Source organism: Triturus cristatus, chromosome 3_2 (assembly GCF_964204655.1).
Source record: "Triturus cristatus chromosome 3_2, aTriCri1.1, whole genome shotgun sequence".
Classification (NCBI taxonomy): domain Eukaryota; kingdom Metazoa; phylum Chordata; class Amphibia; order Caudata; family Salamandridae; genus Triturus; species Triturus cristatus.
Window position 1 is genome coordinate 613,529,516 of NC_140584.1, and position 20,087 is coordinate 613,549,602.

Here is a 20,087-nt window from a genome sequence, read left to right on the forward strand (position 1 = left end):
CTGCCAACGTAGGGCGAACAAAGCGATACCAAAGGGGATGATGGACGGAGTGTTTGAGCAAATCAAACACACACCCCCAGTCAAATGATCTGGGTTTAATCCAGCATCATTCTTTAGCTCACTCCACCACCCCAGTTCAGAACTGGCCATATGCAAATCAGTCTGACCCTGTGCCTCATGGGAACAGTCCAGCCCGAACTGCCAAGCCATGTCTTCCCTGGACCATAAACAAGCATCCTGGGACCGGTTTCGGGTTCATAACCCTCATCAGCCAGGCTATCTTGAATCCAGTGGCAAAGTGAGCAAGGGACCCACGTCTGGGCATACCCTGCCAACTTAGGGAGAACAAAGCAATACCAAAGGGGATGATGGACGGAGCGTTTGAGCTAATCAAACACTCACCCCCAGTCAAATGATCTGCGTTTAATCCATCATCATTCTTTAGCTCACTCCACCACCCCAGTTCAGACATGGCAATATGCAAATCAGTCTGACCCTGTGCCTCATGGGAACAGTCCAGCCCGACGTGCCAAGCCATGTCTTCCCTGGACTGGAAACAAGCATCCTGGGAATGGTTTCTGGTTCATAAACCTCATCAGCCAGGATATCTTGAATCCAGTGGCAAAGTGAGCAAGGGACCCACGTCTGGGCATACCCTGCCAACTAAGGGCGAACAAAGCGATACCAAAGGGGATGGCGGACGGAGCGTTTGAGCAAATCAAACGCTCACCCCCAGTCAAATGATCTGGGTTTAATCCATCATCATTCTTTAGCTCACTCCACCACCGCAGTTCAGACATGGCCATTTGTAAATCAGTCTGACCCTGTGCCTCATGGGAACAGACCAGCCCGAACTGCCAAGCCATGTCTTCCCTAGACCGGAAACAAGCATCCTGGGACCGGTTTCGGTTTCATAACCCTCATCAGCCAGGCTATCTCAAATCCTAAGGCAAAGTGAGCAAGGGACCCACGTCTGGGCATACCCTGCCATCTTCGGGCGAACAAAGTGATACCAAAGGGGATGATGGACGGAGCGTTTGAGCAAATCAAACACACACCCCCAGTCAAATGATCTGGGTTTAATCCATCATCATTCTTTAGCTCACTCCACCACCCCAGTTCAGAACTGGCCATATGCAAATCAGACTGACCCTGTGCCTCATGGGAACAGTCCAGCCCGAACTGCCAAGCCATGTCTTCCCTGGACCGGAAACAAGCATCCTGGGACTGGTGTCGGGTTCATAACCCTCATCAGCCAGGCTATCTTGAATCCAGTGGCAAAATGAGCAAGGTACCCACGTCTGGGCATACCCTGCCAACTTAGGGCGAACAAAGCGATACCAAAGGGGATGATGGACGGAGCGTTTGAGCAAATCAAGCACTCACCCCCAGTCGAATGATCTGGGTTTAATCCATCATCATTCTTTAGCTCATGCCACCACCCCAGTTCAGAACTGGCCATATGCAAATCAGTCTGATCCTGTGCCTCATGGGAACAGTCCAGCCCGAACTGCCAAGCCATGTCTTCCCTGGACCATAAACAAGCATCCTGGGACCGGTTTCGGGTTCATAACCCTCATCAGCCAGGCTATCTTAAATCCAGTGGCAAAGTGAGCAAGGGACCCACGTCTGGGCATACCCTGCCAACTTAGGGCGAACAAAGCGATACCAAAGGGGTTGATGAACGGAGCGTTTGAGCAAATCAAACACTCACCCCCAGTCAAATGATCTGCGTTTAATCCATCATCATTCTTTAGCTCACTCCACCACCCCAGTTCATACATGGCCATATGCAAATCAGTCTGACCCTGTGCCTCAGGGGAACAGTCCAGCCCGAACTGCCAAGCCATGTCTTCCCTGGTCCGGAAACAAGCATCCTTTGACCTGTTTTGGGTTCATAACCCTCATCGCCAGGCTATCTTGAATCCAGTGGCAAAGTGAGCAAGAGACCCACGTCTGGGCATACCCTGCCAACTTAGGGCAAACAAAGCGATACCAAAGGGGATGATGGACGGAGCGTTTGAACAAATCAAACACTCACCCCCAGTCAAATGATCTGGGTTTAATCCATCATCATTCTTTAGCTCACTCCGCCACCCCAGTTCAGACATGGCCATATGCAAATCAGTCTAACCCTGTGCCTCATGGGAACAGTCCAGCCCGAACTGCCAAGCCATGTCTTCCCTGGACCGGAAACAAGCATCCTGGGACAAGTTTCGGGTTCATAACCCTCATCAGCCAGGCTATCTTGAATCCAGTGGCAAAGTAAGCAAGGGACCCACGTCTGGGCATACCCTGCCAACTTAGGGCGAGCAAAGCGATACCAAAGGGCATGATGGACGGAGCGTTTGAGCAAATCAAGCACCCACCCCCAGTCAAATGATATGGTTTTAATCTATCATCATTCTTTAGCTCACGCCACAACCCCAGTTCAGATATGGCCATATGCAAATCAGTCTGACCCTTTGCCTCATGGGAACAGTCCAGCCTGAACTGCCAAGCCATGTCTTCCCTGGACCAAAAACAAGCATCCTGGGACCGGTTTCGGGTTCATAACCCTCATCAGCCAGACTATCTTGAATCCAGTGGCAAAGTGAGCAAGGGACCCACGTCTGGGCATACCCTGCCAACTTAGGGAGAATAAAGCAATACCAAAGGGGATGATGGACGGAGCGTTTGAGCTAATCAAACACTCACCCCCAGTCAAATGATCTGCATTTAATCCATCATCATTCTTTAGCTCACTCCACCACCCCAGTTCAGACATGGCAATATGCAAATCAGTCTGACCCTGTGCCTCATGGGAACAGTCCAGCCCGACGTGCCAAGCCATGTCTTCCCTGGACTGGAAACAAGCATCCTGGGAATGGTTTCTGGTTCATAAACCTCATCAGCCAGGATATCTTGAATCCAGTGGCAAAGTGAGCAAGGGACCCACGTCTGGGCATACCCTGCCAACTAAGGGCGAACAAAGCGATACCAAAGGGGATGGCGGACGGAGCGTTTGAGCAAATCAAACGCTCACCCCCAGTCAAATGATCTGGGTTTAATCCATCATCATTCTTTAGCTCACTCCACCACCGCAGTTCAGACATGGCCATTTGTAAATCAGTCTGACCCTGTGCCTCATGGGAACAGTCCAGCCCGAACTGCCAAGCCATGTCTTCCCTAGACCGGAAACAAGCATCCTGGGACCGGTTTCGGTTTCATAACCCTCATCAGCCAGGCTATCTCGAATCCTAAGGCAAAGTGAGCAAGGGACCCACGTCTGGGCATACCCTGCCAACTTCGGGCGAACAAAGTGATACCAAAGGGGATGATGGACGGAGCGTTTGAGCAAATCAAACACACACCCCCAGTCAAATGATCTGGGTTTAATCCATCATCATTCTTTAGCTCACTCCACCACCCCAGTTCAGAACTGGCCATATGCAAATCAGACTGACCCTGTGCCTCATGGGAACAGTCCAGCCCGAACTGCCAAGCCATGTCTTCCCTGGACCAGAAACAAGCATCCTGGGACCGGTTTCGGGTTCATAACCCTCATCAGCCAGACTATCTTGAATCCAGTGGCAAAGTGAGCAAGGGACCCACGTCTGGGCATACCCTGCCAACTTAGGGCGAACAAAGCGACACCAAAGGGGATGATGGACGGAGCGTTTGAGCAAATCAAACACTCACCCCCAGTCAAATGATCTGCGTTTAATCCATCATCATTCTTTAGCTCACTCCACCACCCCAGTTCATACATGGCCATATGCAAATCAGTCTGACCCTGTGCCTCAGGGGAACAGTCCAGCCCGAACTGCCAAGCCATGTCTTCCCTGGTCCGGAAACAAGCATCCTTTGACCTGTTTTGGGTTCATAACCCTCATCGCCAGGCTATCTTGAATCCAGTGGCAAAGTGAGCAAGAGACCCACGTCTGGGCATACCCTGCCAACTTAGGGCAAACAAAGCGATACCAAAGGGGATGATGGACGGAGCGTTTGAGCAAATCAAACACTCACCCCCAGTCAAATGATCTGGGTTTAATCCATCATCATTCTTTAGCTCACTCCGCCACCCCAGTTCAGACATGGCCATATGCAAATCAGTCTAACCCTGTGCCTCATGGGAACAGTCCAGCCCGAACTGCCAAGCCATGTCTTCCCTGGACCGGAAACAAGCATCCTGGGACAAGTTTCGGGTTCATAACCCTCATCAGCCAGGCTATCTTGAATCCAGTGGCAAAGTGAGCAAGGGACCCACGTCTGGGCATACCCTGCCAACTTAGGGCGAGCAAAGCGATACCAAAGGGGATGATGGACGGAGCGTTTGAGCAAATCAAGCACCCACCCCCAGTCAAATGATATGGTTTTAATCTATCATCATTCTTTAGCTCACGCCACCACCCCAGTTCAGATATGGCCATATGCAAATCAGTCTGACCCTTTGCCTCATGGGAACAGTCCAGCCTGAACTGCCAAGCCATGTCTTCCCTGGACCGCAAACAAGCATCCTGGGACCGGTTTCGGGTTCATAACCCTCATCAGCCAGGCTATCTTGAATCCAGTGGCAAAGTGAGCAAGGTACCCACGTCTGGGCATACCCTGCCAACGTAGGGCGAACAAAGCGATACCAAAGGGGATGATGGACGGAGTGCTTGAGCAAATCAAACACACACCCCCAGTCAAATGATCTGGGTTTAATCTAGCATCATTCTTTAGCTCACTCCACCACCCCAGTTCAGAACTGGCCATATGCAAATCAGTCTGACCCTGTGCCTCATGGGAACAGTCCAGCCCGAACTGCCAAGCCATGTCTTCCTTGGACCAGAAACAAGCATCCTGGGACCGGTTTCGGGTTCATAACCCTCATCAGCCAGGCTATCTTGAATCCAGTGGCAAAGTGAGCAAGGGACCCACGTCTGGGCATACCCTGCCAACTTAGGGAGAACAAAGCAATACCAAAGGGGATGATGGACGGAGCGTTTGAGCTAATCAAACACTCACCCCCAGTCAAATGATCTGCGTTTAATCCATCATCATTCTTTAGCTCACTCCACCACCCCAGTTCAGACATGGCAATATGCAAATCAGTCTGACCCTGTGCCTCATGGGAACAGTCCAGCCCGACGTGCCAAGCCATGTCTTCCCTGGACTGGAAACAAGCATCCTGGGAATGGTTTCTGGTTCATATCCCTCATCAGCCAGTATATCTTGAATCCAGTGGCAAAGTGAGCAAGGGACCCACGTCTGGGCATACCCTGCCAACTTAGGGCGAACAAAGCGATACCAAAGGGGATGGCGGACGGAGCGTTTGAGCAAATCAAACGCTCACCCCCAGTCAAATGATCTGGGTTTAATCCATCATCATTCTTTAGCTCACTCCACCACCCCAGTTCAGACATGGCCATATGCAAATCAGTCTGACCCAGTGCCTCATGGGAACAGTCCAGCCCGAACTGCCAAGCCATGTGATCCCTGGACACCGGAAACAAACATCCTGGGACTGGTTTTGGGTTCATAACCCTCATCAGCCAGACTATCTTGAATCCAGTGGCAAAGTAAGCAAGGGATCCACATCTGAGCATAACCCACCAACTTAGGGAGAACAAAGCTATACCAAAGGGGATGATGGACAGAGCGTTTGAGCAAATCAAACACTCACCCCCAGTCAAATGATCTGGGTTTAATCCATCATCATTCTTTAGCTCACTCCGCCACCCCAGTTCAGACATGGCCATATGCAAATCAGTCTAACCCTGTGCCTCATGGGAACAGTCCAGCCCGAACTGCCAAGCCATGTCTTCCCTGGACCGGAAACAAGCATCCTGGGACAAGTTTCGGGTTCATAACCCTCATCAGCCAGGCTATCTTGAATCCAGTGGCAAAGTGAGCAAGGGACCCACGTCTGGGCATACCCTGCCAACTAAGGGCGAACAAAGCGATACCAAAGGGGATGGCGGACGGAGCGTTTGAGCAAATCAAACGCTCACCCCCAGTCAAATGATCTGGGTTTAATCCATCATCATTCTTTAGCTCACTCCACCACCGCAGTTCAGACATGGCCATTTGTAAATCAGTCTGACCCTGTGCCTCATGGGAACAGTCCAGCCCGAACTGCCAAGCCATGTCTTCCCTAGACCGGAAACAAGCATCCTGGGACCGGTTTCGGTTTCATAACCCTCATCAGCCAGGCTATCTCGAATCCTAAGGCAAAGTGAGCAAGGGACCCACGTCTGGGCATACCCTGCCAACTTCGGGCGAACAAAGTGATACCAAAGGGGATGATGGACGGAGCGTTTGAGCAAATCAAACACACACCCCCAGTCAAATGATCTGGGTTTAATCCATCATCATTCTTTAGCTCACTCCGCCACCCCAGTTCAGACATGGCCATATGCAAATCAGTCTAACCCTGTGCCTCATGGGAACAGTCCAGCCCAAACTGCCAAGCCATGTCTTCCCTGGACCGGAAATAAGCATCCTGGGACAAGTTTCGGGTTCATAACCCTCATCAGCCAGACTATCTTGAATCCAGTGGCAAAGTGAGCAAGGGACCCACGTCTGGGCATACCCTGCCAACTTAGGGCGAACAAAGCGACACCAAAGGGGATGATGGACGGAGCGTTTGAGCAAATCAAACACTCACCCCCAGTCAAATGATCTGCGTTTAATCCATCATCATTCTTTAGCTCACTCCACCACCCCAGTTCATACATGGCCATATGCAAATCAGTCTGACCCTGTGCCTCAGGGGAACAGTCCAGCCCGAACTGCCAAGCCATGTCTTCCCTGGTCCGGAAACAAGCATCCTTTGACCTGTTTTGGGTTCATAACCCTCATCGCCAGGCTATCTTGAATCCAGTGGCAAAGTGAGCAAGAGACCCACGTCTGGGCATACCCTGCCAACTTAGGGCAAACAAAGCGATACCAAAGGGGATGATGGACGGAGCGTTTGAGCAAATCAAACACTCACCCCCAGTCAAATGATCTGGGTTTAATCCATCATCATTATTTAGCTCACTCCGCCACCCCAGTTCAGACATGGCCATATGCAAATCAGTCTAACCCTGTGCCTCATGGGAACAGTCCAGCCCGAACTGCCAAGCCATGTCTTCCCTGGACCGGAAACAAGCATCCTGGGACAAGTTTCGGGTTCATAACCCTCATCAGCCAGGCTATCTTGAATCCAGTGGCAAAGTGAGCAAGGGACCCACGTCTGGGCATACCCTGCCAACTTAGGGCGAGCAAAGCGATACCAAAGGGGATGATGGACGGAGCGTTTGAGCAAATCAAGCACCCACCCCCAGTCAAATGATATGGTTTTAATCTATCATCATTCTTTAGCTCACGCCACCACCCCAGTTCAGATATGGCCATATGCAAATCAGTCTGACCCTTTGCCTCATGGGAACAGTCCAGCCTGAACTGCCAAGCCATGTCTTCCCTGGACCGCAAACAAGCATCCTGGGACCGGTTTCGGGTTCATAACCCTCATCAGCCAGGCTATCTTGAATCCAGTGGCAAAGTGAGCAAGGTACCCACGTCTGGGCATACCCTGCCAACGTAGGGCGAACAAAGCGATACCAAAGGGGATGATGGACGGAGTGCTTGAGCAAATCAAACACACACCCCCAGTCAAATGATCTGGGTTTAATCTAGCATCATTCTTTAGCTCACTCCACCACCCCAGTTCAGAACTGGCCATATGCAAATCAGTCTGACCCTGTGCCTCATGGGAACAGTCCAGCCCGAACTGCCAAGCCATGTCTTCCTTGGACCAGAAACAAGCATCCTGGGACCGGTTTCGGGTTCATAACCCTCATCAGCCAGGCTATCTTGAATCCAGTGGCAAAGTGAGCAAGGGACCCACGTCTGGGCATACCCTGCCAACTTAGGGAGAACAAAGCAATACCAAAGGGGATGATGGACGGAGCGTTTGAGCTAATCAAACACTCACCCCCAGTCAAATGATCTGCGTTTAATCCATCATCATTCTTTAGCTCACTCCACCACCCCAGTTCAGACATGGCAATATGCAAATCAGTCTGACCCTGTGCCTCATGGGAACAGTCCAGCCCGACGTGCCAAGCCATGTCTTCCCTGGACTGGAAACAAGCATCCTGGGAATGGTTTCTGGTTCATATCCCTCATCAGCCAGTATATCTTGAATCCAGTGGCAAAGTGAGCAAGGGACCCACGTCTGGGCATACCCTGCCAACTTAGGGCGAACAAAGCGATACCAAAGGGGATGGCGGACGGAGCGTTTGAGCAAATCAAACGCTCACCCCCAGTCAAATGATCTGGGTTTAATCCATCATCATTCTTTAGCTCACTCCACCACCCCAGTTCAGACATGGCCATATGCAAATCAGTCTGACCCAGTGCCTCATGGGAACAGTCCAGCCCGAACTGCCAAGCCATGTGATCCCTGGACACCGGAAACAAACATCCTGGGACTGGTTTTGGGTTCATAACCCTCATCAGCCAGACTATCTTGAATCCAGTGGCAAAGTAAGCAAGGGATCCACATCTGAGCATAACCCACCAACTTAGGGAGAACAAAGCTATACCAAAGGGGATGATGGACAGAGCGTTTGAGCAAATCAAACACTCACCCCCAGTCAAATGATCTGGGTTTAATCCATCATCATTCTTTAGCTCACTCCGCCACCCCAGTTCAGACATGGCCATATGCAAATCAGTCTAACCCTGTGCCTCATGGGAACAGTCCAGCCCGAACTGCCAAGCCATGTCTTCCCTGGACCGGAAACAAGCATCCTGGGACAAGTTTCGGGTTCATAACCCTCATCAGCCAGGCTATCTTGAATCCAGTGGCAAAGTGAGCAAGGGACCCACGTCTGGGCATACCCTGCCAACTTACGGCGACCAAAGCGATACCAAAGGGGATGATGGACGGAGCGTTTGAGCAAATCAAGCACCCACCCCCAGTCAAATGATATGGTTTTAATCTATCATCATTCTTTAGCTCACGCCACCACCCCAGTTCAGATATGGCCATATGCAAATCAGTCTGACCCTTTGCCTCATGGGAACAGTCCAGCCTGAACTGCCAAGCCATGTCTTCCCTGGACCGGAAACAAGCATCCTGGGACAAGTTTCGGGTTCATAACCCTCATCAGCCAGGCTATCTTGAATCCAGTGGCAAAGTGAGCAAGGGACCCACGTCTGGGCATACCCTGCCAACTTACGGCGACCAAAGCGATACCAAAGGGGATGATGGACGGAGCGTTTGAGCAAATCAAGCACCCACCCCCAGTCAAATGATATGGTTTTAATCTATCATCATTCTTTAGCTCACGCCACCACCCCAGTTCAGATATGGCCATATGCAAATCAGTCTGACCCTTTGCCTCATGGGAACAGTCCAGCCTGAACTGCCAAGCCATGTCTTCCCTGGACCGCAAACAAGCATCCTGGGACCGGTTTCGGGTTCATAACCCTCATCAGCCAGGCTATCTTGAATCCAGTGGCAAAGTGAGCAAGGTACCCACGTCTGGGCATACCCTGCCAACGTAGGGCGAACAAAGCGATACCAAAGGGGATGATGGACGGAGTGCTTGAGCAAATCAAACACACACCCCCAGTCAAATGATCTGGGTTTAATCTAGCATCATTCTTTAGCTCACTCCACCACCCCAGTTCAGAACTGGCCATATGCAAATCAGTCTGACCCTGTGCCTCATGGGAACAGTCCAGCCCGAACTGCCAAGCCATGTCTTCCTTGGACCAGAAACAAGCATCCTGGGACCGGTTTCGGGTTCATAACCCTCATCAGCCAGGCTATCTTGAATCCAGTGGCAAAGTGAGCAAGGGACCCACGTCTGGGCATACCCTGCCAACTTAGGGAGAACAAAGCAATACCAAAGGGGATGATGGACGGAGCGTTTGAGCTAATCAAACACTCACCCCCAGTCAAATGATCTGCGTTTAATCCATCATCATTCTTTAGCTCACTCCACCACCCCAGTTCAGACATGGCAATATGCAAATCAGTCTGACCCTGTGCCTCATGGGAACAGTCCAGCCCGACGTGCCAAGCCATGTCTTCCCTGGACTGGAAACAAGCATCCTGGGAATGGTTTCTGGTTCATATCCCTCATCAGCCAGTATATCTTGAATCCAGTGGCAAAGTGAGCAAGGGACCCACGTCTGGGCATACCCTGCCAACTTAGGGCGAACAAAGCGATACCAAAGGGGATGGCGGACGGAGCGTTTGAGCAAATCAAACGCTCACCCCCAGTCAAATGATCTGGGTTTAATCCATCATCATTCTTTAGCTCACTCCACCACCCCAGTTCAGACATGGCCATATGCAAATCAGTCTGACCCAGTGCCTCATGGGAACAGTCCAGCCCGAACTGCCAAGCCATGTGATCCCTGGACACCGGAAACAAACATCCTGGGACTGGTTTTGGGTTCATAACCCTCATCAGCCAGACTATCTTGAATCCAGTGGCAAAGTAAGCAAGGGATCCACATCTGAGCATAACCCACCAACTTAGGGAGAACAAAGCTATACCAAAGGGGATGATGGACAGAGTGTTTGAGCAAATCAAACACTCACCCCCAGTCAAATGATCTGGGTTTAATCCATCATCATTCTTTAGCTCACTCCGCCACCCCAGTTCAGACATGGCCATATGCAAATCAGTCTAACCCTGTGCCTCATGGGAACAGTCCAGCCCGAACTGCCAAGCCATGTCTTCCCTGGACCGGAAACAAGCATCCTGGGACAAGTTTCGGGTTCATAACCCTCATCAGCCAGGCTATCTTGAATCCAGTGGCAAAGTGAGCAAGGGACCCACGTCTGGGCATACCCTGCCAACTTACGGCGACCAAAGCGATACCAAAGGGGATGATGGACGGAGCGTTTGAGCAAATCAAGCACCCACCCCCAGTCAAATGATATGGTTTTAATCTATCATCATTCTTTAGCTCACGCCACCACCCCAGTTCAGATATGGCCATATGCAAATCAGTCTGACCCTTTGCCTCATGGGAACAGTCCAGCCTGAACTGCCAAGCCATGTCTTCCCTGGACCGCAAACAAGCATCCTGGGACCGGTTTCGGGTTCATAACCCTCATCAGCCAGGCTATCTTGAATCCAGTGGCAAAGTGAGCAAGGGACCCACGTCTGGGCATACCCTGCCAACTTAGGGAGAACAAAGCAATACCAAAGGGGATGATGGACGGAGCGTTTGAGCTAATCAAACACTCACCCCCAGTCAAATGATCTGCGTTTAATCCATCATCATTCTTTAGCTCACTCCACCACCCCAGTTCAGACATGGCAATATGCAAATCAGTCTGACACTGTCCCTCATGGGAACAGTCCAGCCCGACGTGCCAAGCCATGTCTTCCCTGGACTGGAAACAAGCATCCTGGGAATGGTTTCTAGTTCATAACCCTCATCAGCCAGGATATCTTGAATCCAGTGGCAAAGTGAGCAAGGGACCCACGTCTGGGCATACCCTGCCAACTTAGGGCGAACAAAGCGATACCAAAGGGGATGGCGGACAGAGCGTTTGAGCAAATCAAACGCTCACCCCCAGTCAAATGATCTGGGTTTAATCCATCATCATTCTTTAGCTCACTCCACCACCCCAGTTCAGACATGGCCATATGCAAATCAGTCTGACCCAGTGCCTCATGGGAACAGTCCAGCCCGAACTGCCAAGCCATGTGATACCTGGACACCGGAAACAAGCATCCTGGGAGTGGTTTTGGGTTCATAACCCTCATCAGCCAGACTATCTTGAATCCAGTGGCAAAGTAAGCAAGGGATCCACATCTGAGCATACCCCACCAACTTAGGGAGAACAAAGCTATACCAAAGGGGATGATGGACAGAGCGTTTGAGCAAATCAAACACTCACCCCCAGTCAAATGATCTGGGTTTAATCCATCATCATTCTTTAGCTCACTCCACCACCCCAGTTCAGACATGACCATATGCAAATCAGTCTGACCATGTGCCTCATGGGAACAGTCCAGCCCGAACTGCCAAGCCATGTCTTCCCTGGACCGGAAACAAGTATCCTGGGACAAGTTTCGGGTTCATAACCCTCATCAGCCAGGCTATCTTGAATCCAGTGGCAAAGTGAGCAAGGGACCCACGTCTGGGCATACCCTGCCAACTTAGGGCAAACAAAGCGATACTAGAGGGGATGATGAACTGAGCGTTTCAGCAAATCAAACACTCACCCCCAGTCAAATGATCTGGGTTTAATCCATCATCGTTATTTAGCTCACTCACCCACCCCAGTTCAGACATTGCCATATGCAAATCAGTCTGATCCTGCGCCTCATGGGAAAAGTCCAGCCCGATCTGAAAAGCCATGTCTACTATGGACTGGAAACAAGCATCCTGGAAACGGTTTCGGGTTCATAACCCTCATCAGCCAGGCCATCTTGAATCCAGTGGCAAAGTGAGAAAGGGACCCACGTCTGGGCATACCCTGCCAACTTAGGGCGAACAAAGCGACATCAAAGGGGATGATGGACGGAGCGTTTGAGCAAATCAAACACTCACCCCCAGTGAAATGATCTGGGTTTAATCCATCATCATTCTTTAGCTCACTCCACCACCCTAGTTCAGACATGGCCATTTGCAAATCAGTCTGACCCTGTGCCTCATGGGAACAGACCAGCCCGAGCTGCCAAGCCATGTCTTCCCTGGACCGGAAACAAGCATCCTGGGTCCAGTTTCGGGTTCATAACCCTCATCAGCCAGGTTATCTTGAATCCAGTGGCAAACTGAGCAAGGGCCCCACGTCTGGGCATACCCTGCCAACTTAGGGCAAACAAAGTTATACCAAAGGGGATGATGGACGGAGCGTTTGAGCTAATCAAACACTCACCCACAGTCAAATAATCTGCGTTTAATCCATCATCATTCTTTAGCTCACTCCACCACCCCAGTTCAGACATGGCCATATGCAAATAAGTCTGACCCTGTGCCTCATGGGAACAGTCCAGCCTGAACTGTCAAGCCAGGTCTTCCCTGGACCGGAAACAAGCATCCTGGGACCGGTTTTGGGTTCATAACCCTCATCAGCCAGGCTATCTTGAATCCAGTGGCAAAGTGAGCAAGGGACCCACGTCTGGGCATACCCTGCCAACTTAGGGCGAACAAAGCGATATCAAAGGGGATGATGGACGGAGCGTTTGAGCAAATCAAACACTCACCCCCAGTCAAATGATCTGGGTTTAATCCATCATCATTCTTTAGCTCACTCCACCACCCCAGTTCAGACATGGCCATATGCAAATAAGTCTGACCCTGTGCCTCATGGGAACAGCCCAGCCCGAACTGCCAAGTCATGTCTTCCCTGGCCTGGAAACTAGCATCCTTTGACCGGTTTCGGGTTCATAACCCTCATCAGCCAGGCTATCTTGAATCCAGTGGCAAAGTGAGCAAGGGACCCACGACTGGGCATACCCTGTCAATTTAGGGCAAACAAAGCGATACCAAAGGGGATAATGGACGGAGCATTTGAGCAAATCAAGCACTCACCCCCAGTCAAATGATCTGGGTTTAATCCATCATCATTCTTTAGCTCACGCCACCACCCCAGTTCAGATATTGCCATATGCAAATCAGTCTGACCCTTTCCCTCATGGGAACAGTCCAGCCTGAACTGCCAAGCCATGTCTTCCCTGGACCGCAAACAAGCATCCTGGGACCGGTTTCGGGTTCATAACCCTCATCAGCCAGGCTATCTTGAATCCAGTGGCAAAGTGAGCAAGGTACCCACGTCTGGGCATACCCTGCCAACGTAGGGCGAACAAAGCGATACCAAAGGGGATGATGGACGGAGTGGTCGAGCAAATCAAACACACACCCCCAGTCAAATGATCTGGGTTTAATCCAGCATCATTCTTTAGCTCACTCCACCACCCCAGTTCAGAACTGGCCATATGCAAATCAGTCTGACCCTGTGCCTCATGGGAACAGTCCAGCCCGAACTGCCAAGCCATGTCTTCCCTGGACCATAAACAAGCATCCTGGGACCGGTTTCGGGTTCATAACCCTCATCAGCCAGGCTATCTTAAATCCAGTGGCAAAGTGAGCAAGGGACCCACGTCTGGGCATACCCTGCCAACTTAGGGAGAACAAAGCAATACCAAAGGGGATGATGGACGGAGCGTTTGAGCTAATCAAACACTCACCCCCAGTCAAATGATCTGCGTTTAATCCATCATCATTCTTTAGCTCACTCCACCACCCCAGTTCAGACATGGCAATATGCAAATCAGTCTGACCCTGTGCCTCATGGGAACAGTCCAGCCCGACGTGCCAAGCCATGTCTTCCCTGGACTGGAAACAAGCATCCTGGGAATGGTTTCTGGTTCATAAACCTCATCAGCCAGGATATCTTGAATCCAGTGGCAAAGTGAGCAAGGGACCCACGTCTGGGCATACCCTGCCAACTAAGGGCGAACAAAGCGATACCAAAGGGATGGCGGACGGAGCGTTTGAGCAAATCAAACGCTCACCCCCAGTCAAATGATCTGGGTTTAATCCATCATCATTCTTTAGCTCACTCCACCACCGCAGTTCAGACATGGCCATTTGTAAATCAGTCTGACCCTGTGCCTCATGGGAACAGACCAGCCCGAACTGCCAAGCCATGTCTTCCCTAGACCGGAAACAAGCATCCTGGGACCGGTTTCGGTTTCATAACCCTCATCAGCCAGGCTATCTCGAATCCTAAGGCAAAGTGAGCAAGGGACCCACGTCTGGGCATACCCTGCCATCTTCGGGCGAACAAAGTGATACCAAAGGGGATGATGGACGGAGCGTTTGAGCAAATCAAACACACACCCCCAGTCAAATGATCTGGGTTTAATCCATCATCATTCTTTAGCTCACTCCACCACCCCAGTTCAGAACTGGCCATATGCAAATCAGACTGACCCTGTGCCTCATGGGAACAGTCCAGCCCGAACTGCCAAGCCATGTCTTCCCTGGACCGGAAACAAGCATCCTGGGACTGGTTTCGGGTTCATAACCCTCATCAGCCAGGCTATCTTGAATCCAGTGGCAAAATGAGCAAGGTACCCACGTCTGGGCATACCCTGCCAACTTAGGGCGAACAAAGCGATACCAAAGGGGATGATGGACGGAGCGTTTGAGCAAATCAAGCACTCACCCCCAGTCAAATGATCTGGGTTTAATCCATCATCATTCTTTAGCTCATGCCACCACCCCAGTTCAGACATGGCCATATGCAAATCAGTCTGACCCTTTGCCTCATGGGAACAGTCCAGCCCGAACTGCCAAGCCATGTCTTCCCTGGACCGGAAACAAGCATCCTGGGACTGGTTTCGGGTTCATAACCCTCATCAGCCAGGCTATCTTGAATCCAGTGGCAAAATGAGCAAGGTACCCACGTCTGGGCATACCCTGCCAACTTAGGGCGAACAAAGCGATACCAAAGGGGTTGATGGACGGAGCGTTTGAGCAAATCAAACACTCACCCCCAGTCAAATGATCTGCGTTTAATCCATCATCATTCTTTAGCTCACTCCACCACCCCAGTTCATACATGGCCATATGCAAATCAGTCTGACCCTGTGCCTCAGGGGAACAGTCCAGCCCGAACTGCCAAGCCATGTCTTCCCTGGTCCGGAAACAAGCATCCTTTGACCTGTTTTGGGTTCATAACCCTCATCGCCAGGCTATCTTGAATCCAGTGGCAAAGTGAGCAAGAGACCCACGTCTGGGCATACCCTGCCAACTTAGGGCAAACAAAGCGATACCAAAGGGGATGATGGACGGAGCGTTTGAACAAATCAAACACTCACCCCCAGTCAAATGATCTGGGTTTAATCCATCATCATTCTTTAGCTCACTCCGCCACCCCAGTTCAGACATGGCCATATGCAAATCAGTCTAACCCTGTGCCTCATGGGAACAGTCCAGCCCGAACTGCCAAGCCATGTCTTCCCTGGACCGGAAACAAGCATCCTGGGACAAGTTTCGGGTTCATAACCCTCATCAGCCAGGCTATCTTGAATCCAGTGGCAAAGTAAGCAAGGGACCCACGTCTGGGCATACCCTGCCAACTTAGGGCGAGCAAAGCGATACCAAAGGGCATGATGGACGGAGCGTTTGAGCAAATCAAGCACCCACCCCCAGTCAAATGATATGGTTTTAATCTATCATCATTCTTTAGCTCACGCCACAACCCCAGTTCAGATATGGCCATATGCAAATCAGTCTGACCCTTTGCCTCATGGGAACAGTCCAGCCTGAACTGCCAAGCCATGTCTTCCCTGGACCAGAAACAAGCATCCTGGGACCGGTTTCGGGTTCATAACCCTCATCAGCCAGACTATCTTGAATCCAGTGGCAAAGTGAGCAAGGGACCCACGTCTGGGCATACCCTGCCAACTTAGGGAGAACAAAGCAATACCAAAGGGGATGATGGACGGAGCGTTTGAGCTAATCAAACACTCACCCCCAGTCAAATGATCTGCGTTTAATCCATCATCATTCTTTAGCTCACTCCACCACCCCAGTTCAGACATGGCAATATGCAAATCAGTCTGACCCTGTGCCTCATGGGAACAGTCCAGCCCGACGTGCCAAGCCATGTCTTCCCTGGACTGGAAACAAGCATCCTGGGAATGGTTTCTGGTTCATAAACCTCATCAGCCAGGATATCTTGAATCCAGTGGCAAAGTGAGCAAGGGACCCACGTCTGGGCATACCCTGCCAACTAAGGGTGAACAAAGCGATACCAAAGGGGATGGCGGACGGAGCGTTTGAGCAAATCAAATGCTCACCCCCAGTCAAATGATCTGGGTTTAATCCATCATCATTCTTTAGCTCACTCCACCACCGCAGTTCAGACATGGCCATTTGTAAATCAGTCTGACCCTGTGCCTCATGGGAACAGTCCAGCCCGAACTGCCAAGCCATGTCTTCCCTAGACCGGAAACAAGCATCCTGGGACCGGTTTCGGTTTCATAACCCTCATCAGCCAGGCTATCTCGAATCCTAAGGCAAAGTGAGCAAGGGACCCACGTCTGGGCATACCCTGCCAACTTCGGGCGAACAAAGTGATACCAAAGGGGATGATGGACGGAGCGTTTGAGCAAATCAAACACACACCCCCAGTCAAATGATCTGGGTTTAATCCATCATCATTCTTTAGCTCACTCCACCACCCCAGTTCAGAACTGGCCATATGCAAATCAGACTGACCCTGTGCCTCATGGGAACAGTCCAGCCCGAACTGCCAAGCCATGTCTTCCCTGGACCAGAAACAAGCATCCTGGGACCGGTTTCGGGTTCATAACCCTCATCAGCCAGACTATCTTGAATCCAGTGGCAAAGTGAGCAAGGGACCCACGTCTGGGCATACCCTGCCAACTTAGGGCGAACAAAGCGACACCAAAGGGGATGATGGACGGAGCGTTTGAGCAAATCAAACACTCACCCCCAGTCAAATGATCTGCGTTTAATCCATCATCATTCTTTAGCTCACTCCACCACCCCAGTTCATACATGGCCATATGCAAATCAGTCTGACCCTGTGCCTCAGGGGAACAGTCCAGCCCGAACTGCCAAGCCATGTCTTCCCTGGTCCGGAAACAAGCATCCTTTGACCTGTTTTGGGTTCATAACCCTCATCGCCAGGCTATCTTGAATCCAGTGGCAAAGTGAGCAAGAGACCCACGTCTGGGCATACCCTGCCAACTTAGGGCAAACAAAGCGATACCAAAGGGGATGATGGACGGAGCGTTTGAGCAAATCAAACACTCACCCCCAGTCAAATGATCTGGGTTTAATCCATCATCATTCTTTAGCTCACTCCGCCACCCCAGTTCAGACATGGCCATATGCAAATCAGTCTAACCCTGTGCCTCATGGGAACAGTCCAGCCCGAACTGCCAAGCCATGTCTTCCCTGGACCGGAAACAAGCATCCTGGGACAAGTTTCGGGTTCATAACCCTCATCAGCCAGGCTATCTTGAATCCAGTGGCAAAGTGAGCAAGGGACCCACGTCTGGGCATACCCTGCCAACTTAGGGCGAGCAAAGCGATACCAAAGGGGATGATGGACGGAGCGTTTGAGCAAATCAAGCACCCACCCCCAGTCAAATGATATGGTTTTAATCTATCATCATTCTTTAGCTCACGCCACCACCCCAGTTCAGATATGGCCATATGCAAATCAGTCTGACCCTTTGCCTCATGGGAACAGTCCAGCCTGAACTGCCAAGCCTTGTCTTCCCTGGACCGCAAACAAGCATCCTGGGACCGGTTTCGGGTTCATAACCCTCATCAGCCAGGCTATCTTGAATCCAGTGGCAAAGTGAGCAAGGTACCCACGTCTGGGCATACCCTGCCAACGTAGGGCGAACAAAGCGATACCAAAGGGGATGATGGACGGAGTGCTTGAGCAAATCAAACACACACCCCCAGTCAAATGATCTGGGTTTAATCTAGCATCATTCTTTAGCTCACTCCACCACCCCAGTTCAGAACTGGCCATATGCAAATCAGTCTGACCCTGTGCCTCATGGGAACAGTCCAGCCCGAACTGCCAAGCCATGTCTTCCTTGGACCAGAAACAAGCATCCTGGGACCGGTTTCGGGTTCATAACCCTCATCAGCCAGGCTATCTTGAATCCAGTGGCAAAGTGAGCAAGGGACCCACGTCTGGGCATACCCTGCCAACTTAGGGAGAACAAAGCAATACCAAAGGGGATGATGGACGGAGCGTTTGAGCTAATCAAACACTCACCCCCAGTCAAATGATCTGCGTTTAATCCATCATCATTCTTTAGCTCACTCCACCACCCCAGTTCAGACATGGCAATATGCAAATCAGTCTGACCCTGTGCCTCATGGGAACAGTCCAGCCCGACGTGCCAAGCCATGTCTTCCCTGGACTGGAAACAAGCATCCTGGGAATGGTTTCTGGTTCATATCCCTCATCAGCCAGGATATCTTGAATCCAGTGGCAAAGTGAGCAAGGGACCCACGTCTGGGCATACCCTGCCAACTTAGGGCGAACAAAGCGATACCAAAGGGGATGGCGGACGGAGCGTTTGAGCAAATCAAACGCTCACCCCCAGTCAAATGATCTGGGTTTAATCCATCATCATTCTTTAGCTCACTCCACCACCCCAGTTCAGACATGGCCATATGCAAATCAGTCTGACCCAGTGCCTCATGGGAACAGTCCAGCCCGAACTACCAAGCCATGTGATCCCTGGACACCGGAAAAAAACATCCTGGGACTGGTTTTGGGTTCATAACCCTCATCAGCCAGACTATCTTGAATCCAGTGGCAAAGTAAGCAAGGGATCCACATCTGAGCATAACCCACCAACTTAGGGAGAACAAAGCTATACCAAAGGGGATGATGGACAGAGCGTTTGAGCAAATCAAACACTCACCCCCAGTCAAATGATCTGGGTTTAATCCATCATCATTCTTTAGCTCACTCCGCCACCCCAGTTCAGACATGGCCATATGCAAATCAGTCTAACCCTGTGCCTCATGGGAACAGTCCAGCCCGAACTGCCAAGCCATGTCTTCCCTGGACCGGAAACAAGCATCCTGGGACAAGTTTCGGGTTCATAACCCTCATCAGCCAGGCTATCTTGAATCCAGTGGCAAAGTGAGCAAGGGACCCACGTCTGGGCATACCCTGCCAACTTACGGCGACCAAAGCGATACCAAAGGGGATGATGGACGGAGCGTTTGAGCAAATCAAGCACCCACCCCCAGTCAAATGATATGGTTTTAATCTATCATCATTCTTTAGCTCACGCCACCACCCCAGTTCAGATATGGCCATATGCAAATCAGTCTGACCCTTTGCCTCATGGGAACAGTCCAGCCTGAACTGCCAAGCCATGTCTTCCCTGGACCGCAAACAAGCATCCTGGGACCGGTTTCGGGTTCATAACCCTCATCAGCCAGGCTATCTTGAATCCAGTGGCAAAGTGAGCAAGGGACCCACGTCTGGGCATACCCTGCCAACTTAGGGAGAACAAAGCAATACCAAAGGGGATGATGGACGGAGCGTTTGAGCTAATCAAACACTCACC